General features: G+C 41.2%; 1 protein-coding gene across 7 annotated transcripts in view; it reads left to right on the top strand.

The window, feature by feature from the left end:
* Nucleotides 1-24,981, top strand: part of DENND2B (DENN domain containing 2B) — a 157,575-nt gene that overhangs the window by 40,760 nt on the left and 91,834 nt on the right. Inside the window, exon 4 of one of the 7 annotated variants that reach the window (XM_040067882.2) lies at nt 1,526-1,697. The exons of the other annotated variants lie outside the window; for them this stretch is intronic. The gene's annotated coding sequence lies outside the window, so the exon portion shown is untranslated. The remainder of the gene's footprint in view (nt 1-1,525; nt 1,698-24,981) is intronic. 7 annotated transcript variants of the gene reach the window in all.

The following is a 24,981-nucleotide window of genomic DNA, read 5'->3' as shown; positions in this document are numbered from 1 at the left end:
TACTAGTCTCTGCTCTTATTTCTTTCTCTAGATTACTAGAATCCTTTCTATTTTTCTCCTTAGGGAAAGTGTGTGAGGCATTGGAAAAACTGTAGTTTTCTTTGCTGTTTCTGTTGAAGGTTGATCTTCAGAGCACCTGGTGTTGTGGACAGAGGTACCATTAAATTCTTGGACATGAAATCAGTATTCTTCATCTGTAACCTTATGCCCATTATAGGTAGAATTAATTTGTTGAAAACAACAGTGATGCATGTAAGAGCTGCTCATGAGGCTGTTCAAATCTTTCCTAATTTTCTATAAATTAATTTCAATTCCAGCAGTTTGAACAATGAGTTCTCTGTTGTTTCCTCTCATGTTCTGTTTTCTGCTCATGAGTGACTTCCCAAGGTGTAAAATGTGACACACAAAAGGTCTGTTCTGTGCAGCTCACACTGGATATGGCTACCTTTAATTACAGCAAGAACCTCGACATGATGGCACTGTCATTCTGCTCTGCAGTGAAGGCTCTCATTAGTGCTAATCAATGATCTCTCTTCTGGCTGTGCATCTTTGACCCAGTTACTTTGCTGAACTTAGCATGGTTGCTAGTGTGACACAAAGCAGACTCTTGGCACAGCCCTGATCACAGAGCAAGGCAAGATCTGGCAACTTTCACACAAATCCATTATAATTAAGGCTTCCGGTCTGGAATTTTTTTCTCTTAAAAGCCTGAGAGGCTTTTAAAAGTATTTTTTTCAGGCTGAAAATGGACCCACTGCTGGTAGAGTCAAAGTCCCCAGGTGGTACTAGCTTTAGGCAGATCTGGAAGAAGCAGGTGCTGCTCGTGTTCCTTCATCGGGCTTTGCAAATATGCTTCCAGCCTGAGTGTTTTTTGAAAAGAGCCTCCCAGTTGTTTCTCAGTTTCATGTGAGAACACAGTCCCCTAAGCAGTTACAGGAGTGTTGCACAGTTGGCTTTCCTCCAGTGCCAGCTCTTATTCTGAGCTCAAGCTTCATATAACATTAATCTTCTCTGCCCACTTGGAGCCAAACGGCTGTAGTCGAGGGGATGTTCAAAGCAGTCCTGTCTCCCCATCCTCTCAGAGGCAGTGCTTCCTTCTGGAACCCTTTTTGCCCATCCTGTTGCACTGTGATGACAAGAAGATGAATTGGATGAAAAGGATACAAGCCATAAAATTATCTGTGTTCCTGGGCCAGCTGAGCCTGTTGGTTTGTGACCAGAACATCCCTCCTGTCTTTAAAGCGTCCTTGAAAGTTAAAAGGCATCACTAAACATTTACCACATTTATGGGCATGCTCAGGACTGTTGGGCAATTTTTACAGTCCAAAACCTGTTCCCTACAATGTTGTTTCGTGCCCTCTTGGTAGAGAGCAAAAAACAGTTTGAGAGCTGCAGCAGTATAGAAACATTTGCAGCTGCACAACTCACATTCCGTGTTTCAGTCTCTCACAGGCTCATGCAGACCCTCTATTATTAGTTTTAAAAGAATAGCTGACAGCTGATTAATCTGAATGTTGTTTTCCAGAGAGAGCTGTTTTATGACTGTCAAGAATGGCAAGACAAGAAAATATTGACCGAAGTTACAAAGAGAGATTTCTGATGTAGAGCACCATCCTGTTTATCCAAAAGACTTGTAGGGGACAAAGCCATCTTCATACCACTCTGCTGTCAACATGTTCAAGCCCATGCTGGGGGAGGTGAGAAGCTGAACAGCTCAGCCTGTTTTCCATTCATCCTCTCACAGTTTTCTGGGAGAGCTCCTGGGGGTTTCCTGGCATGTTGTCACAGAGCAGGGGCCGTATTGCAACTCAGTCTTTAAAAACCCACCTAAAAAGTAATTTCAAGTGACTCATTCTGGTGTTGATTTTTGGAGAAGAGTCAAGTTGGTTTCAGAAGGAAGAGCAAAAATAAAACTATTTTTGTACAATGGATATGCTCTGTGTAACCAGCTGATACTCTGGATTAGAGCTGCTCTGCTGTGCATCAGACTGGGTTTCACTTTTGTACTGACTCTGCTGCACTCAGGCTCAGGGCAACAGATAGACTTTTGGAAGGGTATGAAGATCTAAGAGCAGACATTGGTTTTTAAGTGGTGTCTGGTCACCCCTTTAATTTCCTGTGGAAAGAACTGCCCTTGTGTGCCACTTGTAAGCAGACTCTGTTCACAGCCTGGGAAGCTGAGGCACAGTTACAATACTCTTGCCCTGATCTGAGGCTTCAGTGGAGAAGGAGAGCTAGTCCTGTCCCTGGAGATGGTCCATTTAGGCCTTGTAGTGGTTTCACGTCCACCAAATTCTGGTCTTAGTACTCACTCTTTTTCTGTGGGAGAGAGATTAGGAGAAAAACAAAGCAGGCTCAACCTTAAAAATGAACAAATGGTTTTATTCACACACACTAAAAGAATGGAAAAAGAAAGTTGGGGAAAAAAAAATAGAACAGAATGAAACTTCAAAAACTCTTCCCTCCCCTTACAAACTGTTAACTTTCCTACAAAACAACATAAAGAGACAACACTTATAATTTTCAGTCAGTTTCACAATTTGAAAATAGCTTTTCATCAATTTTTTAGGAGAAGAGTCTCTCTTAGAGTCATGGATCCCACTGACAACCTAGAACAGTTCTCTTGTGGGTTTTTGGGCGGTTTTTTTTTTTTGTGACATTTAGAGAAACCTCCCTTTGTGACCCCTCCCAGGAGCAGGTTCCCAAGCTGCTTATGGGCCATGGGTCTTAGACTTTTGCATATTGGTGTGTCACCTTTTAAAGATGAATAACTCCAAAGCAAAGGATTCTTCACCTCAAGGCACAGAGATATCTTCTCACTTCTTCACTGGCGCAGAGGTCTTCTCATCTCTATCTCTGTTTAAGCATCTTATAGGATTAATATTACTTAGTCCATCACAAACACATTTACTCAAATCCACAGACAAATCTAAACAATCATCTCCCCAAATGCATATCTTTCCCATGATTTAAAGGGATAATCTAAATATAGAGTTCATTTCCATGGCTCAGCAAGAATGGAACAACCAACTCCTCAACTCTCTGTCCCAACAGTCTTTTCACTCTCGCTCCACTGACTTCATGCTGTTTTCTTCTTTATGTTCACTCTGTCCTTTTCTTTTCTCTCTCAGAGAAGGGCCAAGCCTTGGAAGCTTCATTTTGCCAGGAAAGGGTTAAATCTGCCCAGAGTCTCTCTCCCTCTGTAGCTCCTGGTGTTAGATGTTCAAGGCCACGCTGGTGAGGGAGGAAGAACTCACACAGAAACATCAGAGATCAGAGCACTCAGGCAGTCCGGAATCACAAAAAAACCAGGCAGGATCATAAATGCCTTCTCAGCCCACCCCTCGGTGTAAATCGGGGCAGCCTCAGCCTAAATGGTGCCCATGGCTCTTATCAGGGGCCCGGCAGAGATCTCTCCCTGCTCCAGGGAAGTTTGGAGAAAGTAGCTGTTGTAAAGCTGCAACCTCTCCTTCCCTCCCACCCGGGAGCCGATGGAATCCGGCCAGGGCTCAGGCCAGGTCCCCCATAAAGGGGGAGCAGCAGGCCCAGCTCGATGTTACCTGTCTCTCTCTGGCCAAAGGAAAGAAGAAAAAGGCCCACCTACAGGAAATCAAGGGGTTTTATATGGTACTTCCCAAAGTCATAAGCCAACATTTTTCAGTGGTCAAAACAGATGCCAATATTCCAACTAGCCCTCTGATAGGTCCCTTTCTGAAGCAATTCTCAGGTCCTGACCTGGAAAATCATTCCACATTCCTTTATGACTATAAAACTGTACTAACCCGTGACAGGCCTTCTGCCTCCTACAGCATCAAGCCTCTGCTATGATGTTGTAATGTCCCTTGCTTTCATGGGCCTGTTCCCCCTGCCCCACCTGTGGGAGGCCCAAGTGTGGCAGGAGTCACAAAAAGTCAGAGTGAAGAGAGGCTTGGGGCAAGAAGGCAAAATTATCCTCTTATCATGAGAGTGGTTTCACGTAAAGGTTGGGTGAAGGCAGAGGTTAAACCAACTGCATTTAGAAACACTGACTTCATGCCCCATGTTTGGAGCTCCTTGTGTGGGGAGGGGGCTGCTATCCAAGCTGGTTGTGCAGAGAACCCTGTCAGCAGGTTCTACTCTTTTCTGCTCCAATCTCAATGCACAATAGAATGTGCTGTCAGATTTGACATGCTCTCCTCTCCCATGAGAAGACATTATCCAGGTTTCTGCTGAAACACATCAAGAGCTGAGGTCCCTGCTGTGATTTATTTACTATCGGCTGACGTGTACGCACAGCAGAAAACAAACCTAGACATGACTCAGTAAACAAATGTAAACCCGACTTAGTGCTGTGTACTGCAATAGCACACAATGCCTTCTGGGATATATAACCATCTGGAAGAACTGGGCATCCAAAAAGCAGCCCAAAGTCATCAGCCTGCAGCACCATATCAGCAGTTCCCAGTGCAGTTCCTGGGCTTGTAACTCTGATAATGGGTGTGCTACCTGTTCTTAAAGTATGGTGAGATCCTCAGGTAGAGGAAGGCAATGGAGTTATGCCAATGATTTTTCTGGTAAATCTATGCAGTTTTTGTGCTAGGTTGATTGAAAAGTGGCCATCTATCCAGAGATTTCAGGAGTCAGGCAATGGCTGCTCAGGTCAGGCTGTGAGATGTCTTGAAATCCTGAACAAATTCCTCTTTCTCCACCCCAGCATTTCCACGTACAAAACAAGGTTGTATTAGGTTATGCTCCTGTGTATCAGCTTCTTGCTGAGCTGCATCAGATGTATAATGTCATTTTGGCTGCTGCATTTCTGGTGAAACCTTGCCTACAGCAGCAGTGCATGTGGGCTGACTGTCTTCTGAGATCTGGCATCACATGGGTCCCTCAGGGACACAGTGACAGGACAGACTCCAAAGTGAACTGCCACTGGTTCCTGAGAAGGGGGAGCTTTTACTGCCTGTATTGGTGCCAAATGATATGCTGGCTTCTAGAAGCATTTAAGTGTTTACAATTAAAAAATTATTTGTCATGAGAAAAGGACAAACCTGTTGCTTGCAGTGAGGGAACAGTCAGCTGCTCCTGAGTTTGGGTAGAAAAGAGAAATGCAATCAGCTGAAGCAACAGTGCAGAAAAAGAATGCCAGCTGACATTGTGAAAGAGTTAAGAAAACCTAGTTAAAATATAATTATTCTGGATAAGAGATGGGCCTTGTGCAAGGTGGGCAGAAGGGGAGCAAAATCAAACTCCAGGTTTCTGTCTCAGCTTATCATTTCAAAACTTATCATTGCAAGACTTGCTTATGATCTGATTTGCAAGCAAACTGACCCATCATTGTAGATGGGGAATCCTGTAAAATTTTTTTTCACTATCATGAAGACATGGTGTTCTCAAAACAAAACAGTCCAGGACTCTTAAGCAGTGGGGCGATGCTGGGACCTGCTGGGCTGTTTCACTGCTGAACAGGAGCAGCAACTCTTGCCTCGGACAGATTGCACTTGTGGCAGTGGCTCATTAAAGATTGTCCCATCAGTTGTTTCCATGACAGCTTCAGGTCTGACAAACGTGACAAAGCTGTGTTTTATCAGCAAATCCCCTATGGGCCCTAGTCAGGAAAGCATATGGATAAGGAGGGAAAATTATTCTTCCTGCTCTTTGTTACTGACTGATTGTGCTCTTTGTGTGTGAAGCAGCCAGCCATGACTGGCTACATTTCTCTGCAATTTGCAGTACCTCATGTATGGGGCCGAACCAGTGCTGACTCAATACATTTTCCATTTGTTAAGAAGTTTTATTTGTTGTTTTGGGGACCAAGTAAGCTCTAAAGGTCAGATTTAATTTCTGGAGATCGAAGCACCAGTGGAGGTGCTACAGGGCAGGCTTGGGCACCCTTGAATCAAACTGGCTTTTTTGCAGAACTGTTACAGGAATTCAGATAGCTATGTTGGCCAAGGTTGAACCTGTGGGGTGAGCAGTCAGACTTGTTCTCTTGAAGTTGCTTAAAAAAACAGAGCAGGAGCATGTCATTTATATTCAGCTAATATCTCCCTTTGAAATTCCTCAGTGAATATTACAAGACGCAGCAGTCTGCAGCCACTTGTTATCTGTAGGTTATCTATTAATATGTTTTATGCCAAATCACACTCATACATGGGAAAACAAAAGGATAAAATTATAGACATGGAGAGGTCTCTTTCTATCATGTATGCATCATTCTTGATTCCTAGAAAGATCTGTTATATCAGTATTTGCTCCTCCTATGCAGGGAAGAGAAAAGAAGGGAAATAATTGTTGCATAAATGTCACTAGTGGACACGAGTAAATACTCACAGATTTGACTCCACAAGATGAAGGCTGAAGAAGGAAAGACTTTATTGTTTACAAAGACCTCACTTTTATAGGTTTTGAAGAATGACCAGGGATTGGAGGACAAGGCTGCCATCTCTCCATCCCACTGACCAGGCTAGAAGTCCATCAGTTGACTATCATCAGAAAGGAATATGGAAAAATAAGACGTTTACATCAGGAAGCTGTGGGAAAATTCAGTCAGAGCTATAAATATTTCACAAAAGCTCACATAATATGACAACATATAAATAAGATAATATGACATAACTAATAAAATGGAGGAGGGCTTTTTGAAGTAGAACATGATTGCCCTTTCCTGAATAGAATCAGATCTGCTTAGAATCAGATTCAGTGCATCTCTGAGGGGAATTACAGACAGGATGCAGCTTTGCTAATATTGGCAGGTATTAGAGTCTTTTTTAACTGAAGTGGTAGACCCTGAGTCTCTCTATCAGAAGGTCATGAGTTGAATCCTGGTGCTACATTCAGGATGCTAAAGAAAAAGGAGTCAGGATGACTCTCAGACAAAATTTGGCATCACAAGGGTCCCTCAGGGACAGAGTGACATGTACAAATAGCAAATTCTAATTTCTGAGAGAGTGGTGAGACACTGGAACAGGTTGCCTAGAGAAGATGTGGATGCCCCATCCCTGGAAGTATTCCAGGCCAGGTTGGATGGCACTTTGAGGAACCTGCCCTAGTGGAAGCTGTCCCTGTCAATGGCAGGGGAGTTGGAACTAAATCATCTCTAAAGGTCCCTTCTAATCCATACCATTTGATAATTCTATAAACTTTGTGACACACCAAGAACAGTCAGTGGGAAGAAGACAAGGGATGTAAATAGGTTTGTTCTCAAAGGATGCTCAGCAGAGCTGGGTATTTGGTGAAGGAATACCTTTGCTTTACATTTTTAACAAATTCAAATCTCTTTGAGAAAGAGGAAAAAGATTTCTTAAGAAAGACAAGGTGTTGCTTAATGAATGAAGTACTTCTATGCAAGATTGAAATTCTGTTGTGTTTTTGGCACTGAAAGTAGAAAAGGCAACATTTGAGGACAGTCAATCAAAAGGAGCTGACAACCATTTATAAGGTGTGACCTTTGTATGTAGGTTCTGCTGGTAGCAGTGGTGTGCAGCCTTACCAATAATATTGCATATTCTTTTGCAAAACTACAGCAAAATGAAGCATTAGGTGACTCATGAAGTTTACTTCAAAGTTTTCTATGTCTCCTGGTAACAACCAGTCCCAGCAAGGTATTTCTTCCATAACACCTTTGCAGAGATGGTGTAAAAAAATGGTGTTGGATGACATCACAGCAAACTCAAATTGCCACAGTGTTTGAAGAGAAACTACTCAAGTGAGACCAACATTTTGAGTTTTGTTTGTATAGTGTTCACTGTGCTAAGCCTTACTCTGCTTCTGAGGTAGCGGGTGTAATAATAACTGGGTTAGCAGAGTTCAGGCCTGATAAGCACCACTGCTAAACTGAGTGGAATATTGCCTTTTTCTAGCTGTAGCTCTTCTAAAGATACACACATATTGATCCCCAGGAGCCATTAACTATCTTTTGGTTAAAAGGAGAGGCAAGTGAGTCAATGCATATCAACTTGCTCATCATTTTCTTTCTTCCAATCCTGTCATAAATCTGTGGGTAAAAATGCAGTACTTACAAAATTTCCCCAATCTGTATCTCAATGGAAAGTTTGTATTTCTGTTGTTTTTCTACAGCCAGCACATCCCTGTTGGCAGTACAGGTGGGGAAGAGGAAAACTGTCTTAAAACTGTGAAAAAGTGCTTTGTTTCTCAGCTGGCTGCATCCTATCTTGCATTTTTCATTCTACCTTAAAAATTTTCCTCCAGAAAAATGGGTCTGAACCCCAGACAGTATTCCTGTAAAAGTACCTGTGTCATCTTCCTTGGGAATTGAGAGAGCCCTGTGATGAGGGGTTATGTTCTCAGTGGCTAAGAGGAACATATAGTTGGGAATTTGCTGTAAATCTATATTATACTATTCATAATTGTTTCTTTTGTGTGTAGTCATACAGGCAGAATGCAGAAAACATTGCTCTGAAACAGGTTGGGGGTTTTTTTGGGTTTTATTTTTATTAGTATAGTAGCAGGCAAAAGAAAAAATAATGTGACCCATAAGGAGTATGGTGGAGAATTAAGAGAGATTTTTGTCTCTTTTTTCCTCTTTCTTCATCATCAAAACCTTCCAACCAATACACTTTTTGAAGCAGTTCATGTTTCACAGCTAAGTGTTAAGTTTCCCCCACTTACACTGGCTAGGTGGATCATATATTTGCAGTTTCATAGCTTAGGCTTTATTAATAATCTTACATATTCAGGTAAAAGTAAACATGACAAACATCTTTGTGAGGGAGTTGCAATAAATCTGTGGTGTATGCAAAGCAGCAGATCTGGTCTCAGCAAAGTGTATCTGTGAGTAGTGATTATACAGATTTTTATTTCTTCCTCTCTCCTTAGGTAAAAAGGACAATATCCAAAGGGGATGTGCAGGATATTGTATTCAGTTCTCTTCTTAATCTGAAAGTTGTTATGGGTGGGAAAGAAATTGCCTGCATTTTCAGTTGTGGGAAAGACATATGGACAAATGCCCTGAAGGGCAAGACTGTCAAGAAATAAGGCAAAGAAAGGCATTAAATCTAATTGAATAATTAGATTTCGTTCAGGCAGTGATTCATAGAACTTGATTTTGGCTGCCTTTGGACAGAAACTTTGGAAGAAGCAGTAGCCAAGAGATGAATGAAAATGCACCACGGTTCTCTTGGCATATTGCCTTCCAAAATAGATGGTGAAGCATCTCATGGAGCTATTAGCTGCTGTGTTAAAAATGCTTCTTAGTCATAAACAGAGCTACTCAGAGATGAGCTTTAAAAAGATATTCTACAGCAGCTCTAGTCAAAGCAGGGTTCATTTTAAATTGCCATCCATGCTGTCAAATGACTGCCCAGTGTCAGTCAAAGAAAGGTGGAAGGCTTGAAGGGATCTAGACTGTTCTATTAGGTGACCCGGTAGATAAAATATATGAATGCTATGCAAAGGAGATGTGGTAGTGGCTTTGACTTATCAAATGGAAAGCTTTTTACTGGCATGTAAAATTTTGGTTAATAGGTAACAGATTAATAAATTTTACGGTATAAGAATTCTGTACCTGGTGGCTGTCATAATTTCCTTTGTCTTCATTTAAAGGTTTATGTTAACTAAAGTCTAGTTTCTCCTTTTCCGTGTACTGTGGAAAACTGATTTGTGGTGGTGTATGAGTATACAATGAACAAGCTAGAGATTTCTGGTGCAATCAGTTCTGTGGGAAAAAATAAGTATTTAGAAATGATGTGTTAAATCACAGATTGGTTGCTGGATCACATCCTTCAGCTGAAGGAACATGTCACCATTTTCCCTTCCATTTTTCCAGAGGAGGAAATTGTTCTAGCCCAAAAGTTGGGGTTTTTTTTTGTAATTATTTAAATTGCTTTTACCTTGTTGCATACTGGCAGCAGGTGCTTCTTTCATCTTGCTGTATGTGGAGAAATATCAATGAAAATGTTTTCAGCTCTGTTGCAATTTTTGGAGCAGTCTTTTTTGCTGGAGAAATATTTAAGATACTGGAAAACTGTAGACAACTGGTACAAAAAGCATTGACCCTACAGATTGAAATTGGTCATACCAGTGTTGTTGAATCCTAAATTCCTTTTAATTTGAACATCAGAGAGTCATGATTACCTAGAAAACCCTAAGGAGGTTCCTGAAACAGCTCAAAGTTGCAAATACACCTGAACCTTCGTAGCACATCTTAGCTGCAGAATATGCAATGACAGGGAAGCACTGGTTATTTATTTTGGGGTTTGAAGTTGTCAGGGGGCATTACTGTGATCTTACACAGGAGAAATAGAGCTGGACTGCTGCACAGACAGTCTAGTGGTAACTTAAAGACAGAGCCAGAGTCTGAGACCCCACTTATGCTGTTACTGAGCTAAAAATTTGAGATCCCACTTACGCTGTTACTAAGGAAAGGACCTTCGGGATGCCTTTCCAGCTCAGACTGCTGAAGTTGTGTGTACACAGTAGGTTTTCTTTTCTTTTAGCCACGTGGTACATAACTGGACTTGCTTCTTCAGGTCTCTGGGAAGTTGGATTCTGCTGTATTTTCTCTTTATGGATGATCCTGGTTGAAAAGTTTGCTGATCTCCATTGGGCTTGACAGAAAAAAATGTTAGGGATATGATTTTGAAACTGAGGAGTGCAGCACTATAATAAATTGTGGCTCTCTGTTTAAACACGAGGATAAAATTCATTCCAGACCCTGTGTTCAAATGGAACTGTTTATGAATGGAAGCACTTCCCTGGATTGTATTTCAGCATTAGTCTCTGGTTTGGAATTGTGCTGTTTCTAAGACAGACAAGGATGTATATTTTCTAAGCTTTCGTTCTTCCACTCTTCAGATTGTTCGAGGATAAAATCTCTTGTGCTAGAGTTGGCTGTGGATTATATGCCATAAGAAAAATATTCTAGTTTTTTGAAAATAACTTTATATTTGGCTGAAGGAGATCTGGCTAATTGTCTTGATTTTAAAAGACAGGTGTCTGCTAAGGAGAGGCAGGCCTCTCTAGGAATAAGGAATTAGATCTTTTCCTTCGTGTTATTATAATTTGGAAGATTAAAAAAAAACTTTTAAGTCAGAGTTATGGGGAAAGGAATAACAGTCCTTTACTAGTAAATATAACAGGACAGACAAAAAACCAACAGCAATTATAATAATAGTAAAACAGAACTAAGAACCCCGAGGGCAAATGGTGGAAGCTCCGGCGCTGATGGCTGGGAGCGGTGGATTTGTCCTCCGCAGGCAGGGGGGTGCCCTGGTAGATGGAGTGGGCAGTGCTGGAGAACCCGCAGCAGCTGGACCCGGGCTGACCCAAAATCCAGCAGGGCAGCGAAGAAACTCCAAATTCCTGGGCGCTCCAACAGATGATAGAATTCCCAGGACCAGACTCTTCCGTTAGCCGTGGACTCCAGGCAGCCAGCAGTCGCCCGATCCGTGCTCCCCGGAAAACCGAGAGCAGTGAGCCCTCCACCCTCTGCTCCTGGGGGCTTTTTTCCCTCCCCCAAAACTGAGTGATCAGCTTCCTTTGTCCGGGGTGAGCACCCTTTAACTATCAGTATTTAGTCTCTTAGCAACTTATGGGAGGGGGAAAATTCTACAGGAAACTTAACCCTCAACACTAATACTTAAGAGATATCATATTTATATTTTTTCTGCTTTACCCTAATTTCTTATTATCAATGTTTTGTTTTATGTTCATCACCTCTGTCCCAGCTCTGATGCCCATCAGATGGGGATAACTCTCAGGTGGCATCGCAGCCATGTGTGCTGTCATTTGAACAATTGGTGGTCAATGAAGGGCACAAGCTGCAGTAAGTGAGAATTAGTGTTGGTTGCATTCAGGTGGGCAAGCTGGAATACAATAATGGTGTAGTTATTAAAGAAAAAACCAAATTAGAAAAAACATGCTTAAGCAGCATGTATTAGGAAACTAGGAGTCTTGGTCTGAAGTCTGTTAATAATTCAGGCCCTGCTGCTGAGGAACAGCAGCTGAGTAATAGATGTTTAAAATTAAGATGGAGGCGAAACTTCCTGTCAATTAACATAGTGTGGTTTCAACCACTGCTTAGAACCTTTTAGTTTTAAACCTTTCAGATGGTTTATGTTACAATGTTGACAGAAACAAAAATGAAATGCAAAAAGAAAAGCATAGGGTAAAAAGCTTGAGGTATGATTTTACATGTTAACTGGAAACTTAACTTCTAAAAAGTGTATTCCTTTTCACTGGGATATTTAAAGATGCTGATCTATAACTTTGGCTGTGAAATGTTTCTTGATATCTAGAAATTTCTTCATCTCAACTGACAAGGCAGTTTTAGTCTTGGTTTTACTGATTAATAAGGAGGTGAAAGACCTTCATTCAAATAGGATGCTCATTCAGTCTTTCAAAACATCAACTACTATAATTTTTTAAATAATTGGAAGGAATTGAAATGGGGACTACAACAAGGCTTCTTATTTCAAGTAGAAAATTGTGATAGAGCTACAGCAACTAATTTGTAACATCAGAGGAGCTGGATCATTTGGGTACCTAAATATGAAGGACATATGAAAACCACTGTTTCAGCTGAAAAAAACCCTCTGAAAATATTAAAACCTCACCCTGGACAAGATCCTGTGGAAACTGCTCTAGGTGAACCTGAAGCAGGGGTTTTGGACTGGAGGGTTTTCAGGGGTCCTTTCCAACTCCAGTTATTCTGTGATTCTTTGACTTTTACAGCATGTTTGGAAATCGCAAACATAGTATGTTTTCCAGAAGAGGAAAATTCAGGTCAGTGATTCTGATCATGATAAAACAACTTGGAGAAAATGGACATGTGGAGCCTTGGAGTTTAAAAGTAAAAGATAGATTGTGCTGAGCGGTCTGGTAACTCTGATTGCTCTATTGCAGACTGAGAAGTGGCATGTTTGTTCTTTTTGGACTTTTGTTCGGTAGCAGAACCACAGAGAGAGCTTTAGAATCAGTTGAGCAACTGGAGAGTGAATTGATAAGGGTGTTAAGCTAAGACTACTGTTGAGAGAACAATATCATGTTGTACAGAGCTCATTAATGAACTACCACATAAGTAACTTGAGACTATATTTTCATCCACTATCTCCATAAAAATGTTCTTTAAAGGCATATGCTCTTAGATTTGCTCTTCTACACGACTGAGTTGGTGAATTTCAGACTGAAATAAAGGGAATGGTATGAAAGTGTCATCACCTGAAGATGAAGATGACCCGGGTGGGCTGAAGGCAAGCAAAACCAAATTTAAACCAAAACCAATCTTGTCACAGGAACTGGGGACTAATATGAAGGGGAGAGTAAGCCAAGATTGCTATTGTGGCAGATCCTTCAAGTCCCTTGTTTAGCATGTAGAAGAAACACCCTTCCCTTCGACTGCCGATTATGATTTAAATTTTTTCTTGTTTTCAGTTTTAGTTCAGCTTCTTTTAACAGCCCTTACTGGTAAGAATATGTGTAGGCAACAAAGTGGGAACGGATGTTGCAAGTCTTTTACTGACGCTTTGAAAGCTGTAATACAATTGAGATAAATTAGCAGTACCAATAGCCTGTGAACTCTTCTCAAGAATGTTCTCTTAAAACAGAGGGTAGGAATATGGGTCAAATCCATTTGTTAAGTGATGTACTAATTTATTTTTTTTTTTGGTTGACAGTGTGTTAGTTTAAATAGTTATTTGTCTGCATGTTTCTATTTTTTGTTTCTTAATGGAAGCATTAATATGTCTTTTTAAAATGCTTTTCTATCCATAAACAATAACTTGAATATTTTCCAAAAGAATTTTTAATAATAGTTTCTTCTGAAAATAGTTATTGGGGGATCCATTCGCTGTTTGATAGAGGAAGTGTGGGTTTTCTTTGTTGTTTATTATAGAGTCCAAAGAGAACTTAAATCTTCACCCCCACACACCCCCTAATAAACTGCATGTTTGCCCAGGTTCTCAGAGAGTACTCAGTGAGACCCAGACTGCTTGGCTAATCTGAACAGGGCAGTTGGATCCATTCAATCAAAGTCAACACTTCTTTTCCCCTTCCCAGGTCCATATAGAGAAGAGTATTTCTAATTTAGTTTTTGTTTCTCCTTAGATGGTTGAGTTTCCAGGTGACTGGGTAAGTCAGGCAATAGTAATAATAGAAGTTTTGCACTATGTAGTGCTAGATAAAATAAAATAACAATCAAAAGTAGATAAATTTTATGTGAAACAAGTAAAACTCTTGACTAATTTAGAACTGAGTAAACACTTATTACCGTGGTTTACCTTGACCTTATTACTGAATTTTTCAGACAGCTTGCTGTCTTAAATCTTCTGTACGATCTGTGGACATCAAAGCAGTCTTGTCTAACAGCACAATGATTAATGGAGCTTGGCTGAAGCAGGGTAGCTTTGAAGGAAAATATTTAGCTGGCAAGTAGCTTTTACCTCTTCCAATAGAAAAAGAAAAGAATTTGTTAAAATATATTTACTTCTCCTTAATATGAGTAAAATACCTTGCTGACACTGTTTTGAAAGATTTCTGCAATACTTTTAACAAGATTGTTATCGTATTTCCTCATGTAGAATTTTAGCTCCATGGTTTTTTGTCTATTTTCATTGGGCACTCACTTGTGGAATTACTGTGAAAATGTGCTGTATTGAAAACATACTGTATTGAATGACAAACACTGAAAGTTTCCCTCTTTTTGTGAAACAGGATTCCTTTCACAACCTGAAAGCCTCATGTGTATGGCAGGAGTGAAATACCTTCTGACAAACATGAAGCTCAGCAGATGCTCCCTTGAAGGAGCCTGCACAGCCATCCCCTGGGCTGACTGCTGAGCTTAATTCTTTTGTGTTGAATGAGTTGTCTGCTTAAAGCAGCACTAATGTTCATTCTAGCACTTGTGCTGCACCACGAAATACACAAGATGCATATGAAACTACTGTTGCTTCCCTACAAATTGTGTGTAGGGGAAGGATGGACTGATTGATCTCAGTGCAGCGAAACAGAATGCTGGGTACTGAGAATTGACTAATCTTTAATTATAGATTTAAATGCACTGTCATGTAAAAACATAGCCATAGTGGGCATCTGAAAGGACTCACTGTCAACAGCCTGTTGAGTTTCAACTACATTATTCATATGATTCTTTCCTCCCTCCAGCTGTTTCCACAAATTGAAAAGGCTTTCAGTTTATAAATGCTATTTCCCCATTGTTCATGGCCACAGATATTTTCCATGTCCAAATATCCATCCTCCCAAGAAAAGAAATCCTGACTGTATAAAAGAAGCCATGTGGAATGATCCTTTGAGGAGAAAGTCCAAAATGGCACAATATTGGATTTGCCATCTGCAAAGCTTCAACGGCTGGTATTCCTCTGCTGTGTATCTGTGGGTGGGGACATGGGCCACAGAGCAAAGCATGAGTGGGGTGTGGTTGCATTTCCAAAGAGCTCTCATTTTTTGTGTTGTGGCTCCAGCTTTCCCACTAAAACTGGAAGAGCCAAAACTCGCTTCTGTGAGAACTGAATGGAGCAGTTGCTTGATGTTTTGCTACAGCATGAGGTGAATTTATCACACACACAGAAACTTCAACCTTATTAGCTTTTTGATGAAAAGGCTGGTCAAAGGGCTAAGAAAATGTAACTGTCTGAAACAGCAGAGATAATATCGTGAAGCTGTCATAAAATTAAACTGCAATTTGAAAAAAAGCCCTCAAACTTCAAACCATTTTCTCACATGTATTTTATTTAGACCCTCACCTAGAATACAGCTACTGTGAAGAATCAGCCAAAGTGAATTTCATGTTTTTCACACCTTTAGATTCCCTAGGATCAGAAAAAAAACTTCTTAACATGACTTTTGCATCTAAAACATAGGATAAAGAAAACTTGTTGCAAATGGATGTCCCACTATGCATTCTTCATTAGGTAAAATAGGACAATATTTGTCTGGGGAAAACGAGGTAGGAGTTCAGATACTAAGTAATAAGCACACAATAGAAGAGAGAGGCAGTTATTCCATCAGGAATCTCCAGGAATGTATGCTCTGTAAGAACCTGTGAATCCTGGTGCTTTTATATACCTACAAATTTCAATGCAAATTATCAGTTAAAACATCTCACCCTTAAATAATCAGATGAGTAGCTAGTCACAAAAGGTATTTGAAGTGGATTCATAATCTTACAAATCTTTACCTAGCAAAAGGCATTTATTTTGTTGCAGCAGAGTGGAATCTGCTGTCAGTCAGCTTTTGTCCACTGTGCACTAGGCATAAGTACAATTTTATCTGCCTCTATAATACAAATGACCTTCCTGGCATAATGAAAGTGTTCATAGCTATTTATCTACCTTTTGGAGCACTAGGACTGAGTTTTGAATGAACTGTAGCCAAGTTCGTGGTACCAAGTGGAAACCACATGGAATCTGCCAATGCAGACAAAACTATTTAGTATCTGTTTTGAATGTTTTGATTTCTTCATTAATCAAACACAGGAGAAAATATATTCACAGAAATCTGTCACCGAAGAGTTTCTGTGTAATAGTAGTGGTTGGTGGTTTTTTGGGTTTTTTTTTTTTTTTTGCCTTTAAAGACTTATTTGTTTTGTGATTATGGAATTTTTAGTAGGAAAGTGTTGTCTATACCCTGTGTGTATACATGGATTTACTTACTGGAAAAGAAGTTTTATTTGTGAAGTTTATTATCAGACTGTGTGTGCAGTACCTCTATCTGTAAGAATTTGTCTCTTTGTAGACGCGTATTTTAAAATTGTCTGTTTACTGGTATTGGGAAGATGAGTGTGTGTACAACTGAACAAAAAAGAGGAGCAGTGAAAGGAGTAGGAAAGAGGAGAGAAGTCAGAGCTGTAATTTCCTTTCTGGTATCACCCTCTATGAACAGTAGCAAAGGAGTGTCTGAAACTAGAGTTAAGGAGAGAACTGCATAAGCATAAACTCTACGAAAGCAGAATAAAATTGCAGTTTTCCCTTTCACTAAATCAACTATATGTTATCAGAGAATAAACTGAGTTGGAAGGGACCCATGAGGATCATGAAGCTCAACTCCTGGCCCTGCACAGGACAACACGAAAGTCACACCATGTCCCTGGGAGCATTGTCCAAATGCTTCTTGAGCTCTGTCAGGCTCGGTGCTGTGCCCACTGCTTTGTGGAGCTGTTCCAGTGCCCTACCACCCTCTGGGTGAAGAACCTTTTCCTAATATCCAGCCTAAACTTCCCCTGACACAACTTCAGGCTGTTCCATCGTTGGTCATAGCAAAATCTGCTTTGCCATTTTTGCTGGGAGTAGGCAGGTTCAATTCTAAAAGTTTGGTTGACAAAGAGTTATTGTCTATAGTAACCACACTTTAAAAGAAACAATAAAAATATTTTTGTATAGGGTGCAAATCCAAATTGAACTTCTGCTGCATTCAGCTTAAAACCATAGGAAAGAAGAAAAGAAAGATGAATGCCAACTTTAGTGCCAGTGCCATTCTAAACCTTGCTCAAATATGGACTACCATGAGATGAGGAAAGTTTGAGTCAAACTCTGCTGTAGGCTCACTCATGTTCGAAGTAAGAGAGCATGTGTGTTCAGATAATAGATTTTACACCCTGACCTTATTGTGAAGAAGATATTTCCATATGGGTGTTACATCAAATTTACCCTACTGTGTGTGGAATGCTTTCTGCTTGGCAAAAGGCCAAAACATTCCCTGCAAGGGAGAAGGGGCTGAAATTTTATCTGATCAGTGTGTTAATCTGTGTCCCTTTAGCTTATCTTGTGGCTGTTTCTGTGTTGCAAGGGCAATGCTGCATATGCCTTTTCAATGAGATCATTGCAAAATCAAATTGCTATTAAATTATATTTTACTCACAGTTTTGAACTGAGCTAAAGTAGGAACACCAGTGCTAAAACTTTGAGTAGAAATGCTGGTGCCGGAGCAACATTCCAAATGCCATCTGGAAAAAATTAATCATTTCACACAAATATTTCAAGTTAAAGTTACATGTTTCAATATTGTTAAACATAAGTGGTGGCACATTATGGCACTGCAGCCAACCTGGAAACAAGAAATGGGACCATATTCCTGTGTGCACTGGCTACTTGTTATTCCTGGACACATCCTGCCGACTCTGAGGGCATGGGATCACATTTTCTACCTAACACATTTCTGAGGCTGTGTTCTCCCATGCCCTCTCCAGCATTACAGATGTTCAGACTTGGATTGCGAGCAGAGAAGTGGGATTTGGGAAGCTTGGGAGCATTCTGCACGGGCCCATGTGATGGGGGCAGCACTCGTCTGTCAGCCCCTGTGAGTCTCCCTCTCCCCAATCTGAGAATGAAGCAGTTCAGGCTGTAATGCTCCTCTGTGTCAGATTTACTCCTGCTCTGTGGGCTGTGAAGAAAGATTGTTCCCTCAGCAGAACTCTCCAGCACAGTGGGTCTATTCAAGCCTGCATCTGTGAAGATAGTTAGTGCCTTCAGTTATGAAATTCCTATCATAGAAGTGTGAGTTCTTTGGAACAGCGGCTGGTCTCATGAGAAGTCTCCAACATGTCATGTACACAGCTGCATGTAAATCATTTTCATAAAAGGAAAGAGGAGAAGCTCTTTCAAATCATCAAATACCATCTCCCAGCATGTGATTGTTTAAAAGATATGTGATATCATTCACAGTTTGTTTGTGGATTTGTTTCTGTTTGCCTCTATCTAAACCCCTGTGGTTCCCTCCTGCCACTCTGGATGCAGCTCACATGGGAACAGAGCTAGAGTTTCTGTGGCTGCTGCTTGGTTTTCTAGCTCTGCTGGGAAAGGCTGTTGCTGCAGAAATCCTCAACAGAAACTCCACTGGCAGGAACCACTGTCCAGAGTGGTTTGATGGCTGCAGTCAGCTCCAGTGGGTGGATGGGGAGGTGTTTCCCTGCTTCCTTCTACAAGGAACGCTAAAACAGTTTTAAGTGTTTCCAGTTGTTTTTCTGGCTAGTGGTTGGAGGCCTGATGAAAGGTGATTTATAACACTTTTGCTTGTGGCAGCTTGTTGAAACTTTCCTTTCATGCAGATGACAAAGGTCAGTGCTGTGGGAGCTGAACTCTTTCCTTGGGAAAAGCGCCTCTGCTGATGGCTATGTATAACTGTGACTGAGTGATAGGTGGGAAGGTACTCTCTTCAACTCACAATCAGCTTGTGATAGTAAGGGAAGAAAGCTTATTTACATGGTTTTTAAAAAGCCAGGGGATATCACTGAGGACCATGATATTATTTAATTTTCAATATATCCAGTTCTTCATCGTTTTATCTTATAAAAATATCCTTTCTAGGAAGAAACAGCTCCTTCTCTGTTGTTACTGGTATTTTTTACGTTTGTGAAGCACAACTCTTGAATTTTTTTTGGTTTGGGTTTGGTTTGGTTTTTTGTTTTGTTTGTTTTTTAGTGTGGAAAAGTGAAATTCCAGCAAGGGTGACTTAGTGAAAACTGGATTAGTGTTGGTGGCTGGAGAGAAATGTAACTTGATCTTCTGTCTCCAGCACTTGAATTAGGAACTGAAATAATTGTTCTAAGACTCTGGTCAAGTTGCCAGAAAACGGAGCGGTGCTTCTGCCAGATGGTCACCACAGAAGTGCCAGACATTCCTCCACTCTTTGAGCTTGCAAGTGTGTGTATTTGAGAAAGAAAATACTCACAGGCAGCAGGGAACTGAAATGCTTTTCTCCCTGAGACGCTTGCTGAGTATGCAGGGCCATGCTGTGGGCAGCATCCATGGGGATATCAGTGTGTGATGGCTGGTGAAGGGATACAGATAAAAAGGCTTGAGGACAGGGGATGTCTCTGCTGAGCAGTGACATTAGTCACTCTGTCACAGGGCTTGACAGACAATATGAGGTCAATCCACCAGAAACGGTGCTGCAGGGCACGTCATACAGCAAGAGAAGTTAGTTCAGTTCCTGAAGGAATCGTGGCTCACTGGAAGAGATGATGGTGCCTGTCAACTGCTAAGCCCAGCTGTACTGGTTAATGATTGGTGCCTTTAATTGAAACCGTTGTGCACTGCTACAGCCCTGCCTTGTAGGAGCTGCTGGTGCCATAAATCTTGATTTTTCCATATTAGAAAGTTGTGTTCTTTGGGGAGATTGAAAAATCTCAGACTTTCTCCTCCCTGCCCCTCTTTTTGTTGCTATAGCTACTATAATTTTTGTTAACAAAGGGAATGAGAAGTAGTTTGCTGTGCTTAGTTTGTTATTGTCATTCTGCTATATTGTCATTCTGCCAATATTCTCTCAGTCATTTCTCCACTTCTCTTTTTCCTCCAATCTCCCTTAGTACCAATTCTGTAAAGAAATTGCAGGAATCTAGGAATTGCAAGTCTCCTGCAGTCACTGCAGGACTGTGTGTGCGTGGGAAATGAGGTTTCTACCCATGAGTCAGGGACTCAGAAACTTGAATTTAGATCTGGGCTTGGGTTTGTGTATTGAATGACCACTATGCAAACCCTGAGCACTTTTCACTCTCATGCACTTGCACCTGCTTTGCAGGACTGCAGGAATTTCTGTCTCTTTTGGTAAAGTCCCATGTCAGGTTACCACAGTATTGCAGATCTCCTTTTCTTGAAGTGTTTTCAGAAAAATTCAAAGTTTGTTCCATGAGGAAGATTTTAGCCATGGAATGAAAGCATTCTGGAGCATAGGGAGAGGTGGGCTGCATTCTCTGGGGGACAGTGAGTGCGTTCCCAATGTGGAGGGGAAGAAGTGGGCTGTATTTCTCTTCCCACCTTGGGGTTTCTTATTGCTCTTTCATCTTTCTAAAAAAATCTCTCCTCTTTCTTGTTTCACATTTGTGTTTTTCTCATAGTGTGTTAACTATCCTTCACCTCATCTTTGCTCTACCAGTCTTGAACTCTTCTGATGCTTGTCTGGACCTCACCCCTCCTCTCTGCTTCTTCTTTTGCATATATCTGCTGTTTCAGCAGCTAGGAGGAAGGTTGAGATTCAGTAATTTTTCTGGGTTCATGCTTACCTCTGATGATTCTTTTCTTAGTTGCCTTAGAGGTAGGAACTTATGCAGGGCATGGTGTGCACCCTTTCAGTCAGGCTGCTTACACCTCATTGTAGTTTATCATCTTATCATCCACAGGGGACCTGGGTCTGTTTCTTTTGGCTTAGAACATGTAGAGTTTGAAGGACAGGGAGGCGGTAGCCAAGGTGTTCACAGACATGAAGGGAATCTGAATCAGAAAGCCACTGTGCATGAGACAGCTCCTCATTGCCTCAAGTCAGGCCAGTTTTGAGCCTCTGTCTCTAGTACAGCAGTGATATTTGGAGATTTGGATAGTTTCCAGAGGTAGTAGGAAAAATAGGAGTACCTTTGAGAAAATGGGCCATTCAGCCAGATGCCAGATGCCCACCACCATGTGGTGGGTACTGGGCTTTAATCTCTGGCACTGAATTTGCAGATCTTACCTCTCATCAGTTTTCCTAAGATTGCGACTGAAATCCATGTCAGAGCTCAGAGCTTCTGCATCCTGCAGATGTTGCTTTAAGAGCAAGAACATAATTTCTAAATGTAAACAGATACCTTCCTGAAAGGTTCCTGCACAAATCCCTAATACAAACAATGGACTTACTTACCATCCCATTTGTTGCTGCTAATGCCTGTGTCCAGGTTCGCTTCTGGATGTACTTTGGATACAAGGGAATTAAGATCTCTCGGGAAATTAAAATCTTTTGTGTGCCTTTCTACAAACTCCCTGGGTAACTGCCAAGAGGTAAAGAGACAGACCCAATGTTGTTCTCATATCTTTGTACATGCCAAGACAGCTTTGGCCAGTGTTTCCTACTTATATCCATGAGGTCTCCAGCCCATACCTCATCCTCCCAGGGTGATTTTATATCATAATATTGAGACAGTCCATGCAAATTAATAGTTTCTTCACTGGAAGCATTAGCACTGGCAGCTTGGGTAGCACGGACAGGACCTGTTTCTGGGCAATACTGGCTCAGAACAGTCACTAACACACAGTGACCTAATCAGAAGGAGATTCATGATATCATCACATATCAGCTCTTGACCTTACTGAGGTATCCAAAGATGATTGCCCTTGCTCCTATAATGTATAATTAAAACACTTTACAAGGCCAATAACTGCTAATAATTTTACAATCCTTACTCTAGCAGGGTTCTGAGTGGGAGCCACATATGCCTGTCAGGCAGGAAGGGAGGTGTGCTGACAGTTCTGGGCACGGCAGCTTGCTCTGTAAGATGGCTGTGACCCGTGCTTTGCCTCAGATGATCCTCTAATAAATCAAAACCTACAGCAGTTGCAAAACCAGGATGCGTCTCAGCTGTCTGGCAGACTGTCAGTCAGCCCTGATGTGAGGAGGGTTCAGTCATGGATGTCAGCTCAACTGGGAAATTCCTTTAAAGATTTACTAAGACTTTCATCTTTGTTTGTTCACACTGTGAATTGCGTTGGGATATTTTCAGGGACTGGTCATACCCTGTGGGAAATACCAAAGGACATTCTATTTTCTCATTTATCATATTCTTCGTGACACAAGAGACGTTAATGAAAAAGGATCTCTGTTCCTCAAAACTAACCAGCTCTCATTCCTTAGCAAATTTATAATTTGTTTTTTTGTGTCACATTCATTATTGTGCAAATGGTGTTCATGTTGCTATTAAAGCATTATGACTTTACTGAGGAGTAAGCAACAGGAGCAGGTGAGCTCCTGAGACTTAAATGGTTGTTTTTATGCAAAAAATCCTGAGGATGAAGGGAAAGAACAAAGGAGGAATAATACCAAAGGATTGTGACATATGTTGGGCATAGTTTCTAAGTAGACCCCTTCTACCCTGGTATCTCAAATCAAGATATTTAAGCCTGAAATAGTCAATGTGTTTTTTAAAACTTAAACCTTTTCTTTAGTCTACACAGGGAAATTAGTATTTCTGATTCAATAACCGACATTTTCTGTTCATGCCTCCTTCTCTATATCTTCTTCCTTGATTTTCATGTTGTTTTCCTTCCATTTGGAAGCTGTGATTGCTCTAGGACTGCTAAGGGTAATAGAGGAGCTTAGCACTGAGTTCTTACCTAGTTCAGGCATTAGGTTTGGATTGCAATGTATTTCAAGTGAGGTCTGTTCTCTCCACCAGGTATTGCCCATTTTCAGTTAAGGGCGGGGGAAGAATAGCTTGAGAGAAGATAAATGAACTAATACGAAGATGAAGTAGGGCAAGGAAGACAAAACAAAGGTACAAAATAGGAAAGAAAAAGAATATCAGAAAAGGGAGAAGCATTTCAGGTGGCAGAAAAACAGGAAAGAAGAATGAGGGGTGAGTGGAGAGCTGTCTTTCCTTTAGGCAGAGTGTCTGCTTTTCACCTGCCTCAAGGAGGTAACTTCTTTCCCCTCCAGTACGTGCTGCACCATCAGTTTCCCAGTAGTGCCAGTTCAGTTCAGTGGGGACTGAAGTGCTGAAAGGGTGGTTTTGGCATTGCAAGTTCAATGGCAGCCAAGTTCACTACTCTGGCTGGTTATAGTAGGAAGTTTGTGCCAGGGGTAAAGTTGCCACCCAGCTGTGAAAGCTTAGCAGAGACACTGGTTGGAAACAAGCTGTGGATTACAAGGAGGGAAAATCTAGATGAGACTGTGGAGTTAATCCCTGTCCTGAGAACAGCTATTCCTGATGTAGTTCTTGTAAGAATGTTCTCAGGAGTCTCTACAGGTGCCCTCTCAAGGCAGAAATCTTTAAACATTTTATTGGACTTTCCAATTCATCAGAACTGATGTTGTTCTGGAAGGACATAATTCTCTCTTTTACTTGAAGGGAATAGGCAAATTGCCACAAAGCAGGCTGCAACTCCTAAACAAGAGTTCAGCTGTACTACACCTCTTGACATGTGGGCAAGGTCCCTTAAAGCACTCAGAAAAGCAAATTAACATGTAAAGCTAACTTCTTATTGGCTAAAGCCATTCTGTTGCAGCTACTGTTAAGAGAAAAATAAGTAGACACATCAATTATTATAAATATATTTATGAAAGTTTGTAATTTTTCAAAAACATAAGGTTTTTTTAGCAGCCTGTAGTTCTTCCCTGTTATGACTTCCCATTATGTCTCCAGGTCTCGGCCCTGTGGGGCAGACCAAAGGAGTAATATTTTCCCATATTTTCAAGATCCAAAATCAGTGGAATTTCAAGGGGAAAATAATCTGCATGAAAAAGCTTCAGAATTCAAGATCTCAACTAGATTTCAAGCTACGTTAGTGAGAATGCCAGGAGAGGGCTTGGGAACCTACATTCAAAGGCTCCCTTCTCAAGTCATCAGACACCACATGTAAATTCTTCTCCTTCTAGGTTCAACATTCACCTTCCACAGAAGGAAAGGAAGGAACCACTTCTTGGAATGTGCTCACTGATGGGCACTGTGGATTAGAAAGCAGGAGGTTGTCTTGAAGCTGTAAAGCAATTAAAGCACTTTGTGCTGCCTTGAGCATGCAGGTGCTTGCTCCAAGCCTCACTCCTCAACCCAACCCACTCCCATTCACAGCTTTCAGTGAAAAAAGCCTTCACCTTTTTGGCAGTGAGACTGAGAGTGGGTGCTTCCAAAGTGTTGGGATCCTTTAGGAAATTAAGAATTATTTCAAACTGCAGTGGGGAGGAGCAGAGGATTTACCCTTCCCCCTCTAACACTTGATAATGGAATTAGACATTTAGTGGTGCTGTAACATTCATTAGCCCAAAGTGTGATGAGTTTCAGTGCCTCATCTCTCCATAAAAAAGCCTCAGGCCACACTTTAATTTTAAAAAAGTGGAAGTGTTGTCCTAGGTTACAATGTAAGGTGTGCCCAAAGTATGTATTCTATCACCATCTACATGAGCTGCTGAAACTATGTTGGGCAGTGTTTCCCATGCCCCCTCCCTCCAGACTATCTTCTGTTAATGGCCCATCAATGCCCTGCTGCATGACTCATAGATAACCCCCTCCGGGAGCTCCCTCTGTTTAATGGGCAATCGAGGACCCATTGCAAGACTGATAAAATGGTATCA

The sequence above is a fragment of the Hirundo rustica genome, chromosome 6 (assembly GCF_015227805.2).
Source record: "Hirundo rustica isolate bHirRus1 chromosome 6, bHirRus1.pri.v3, whole genome shotgun sequence".
Classification (NCBI taxonomy): domain Eukaryota; kingdom Metazoa; phylum Chordata; class Aves; order Passeriformes; family Hirundinidae; genus Hirundo; species Hirundo rustica.
Note: the sequence above shows the minus strand (reverse complement) of the source record. Positions and strands in the feature narration are given on the sequence as shown.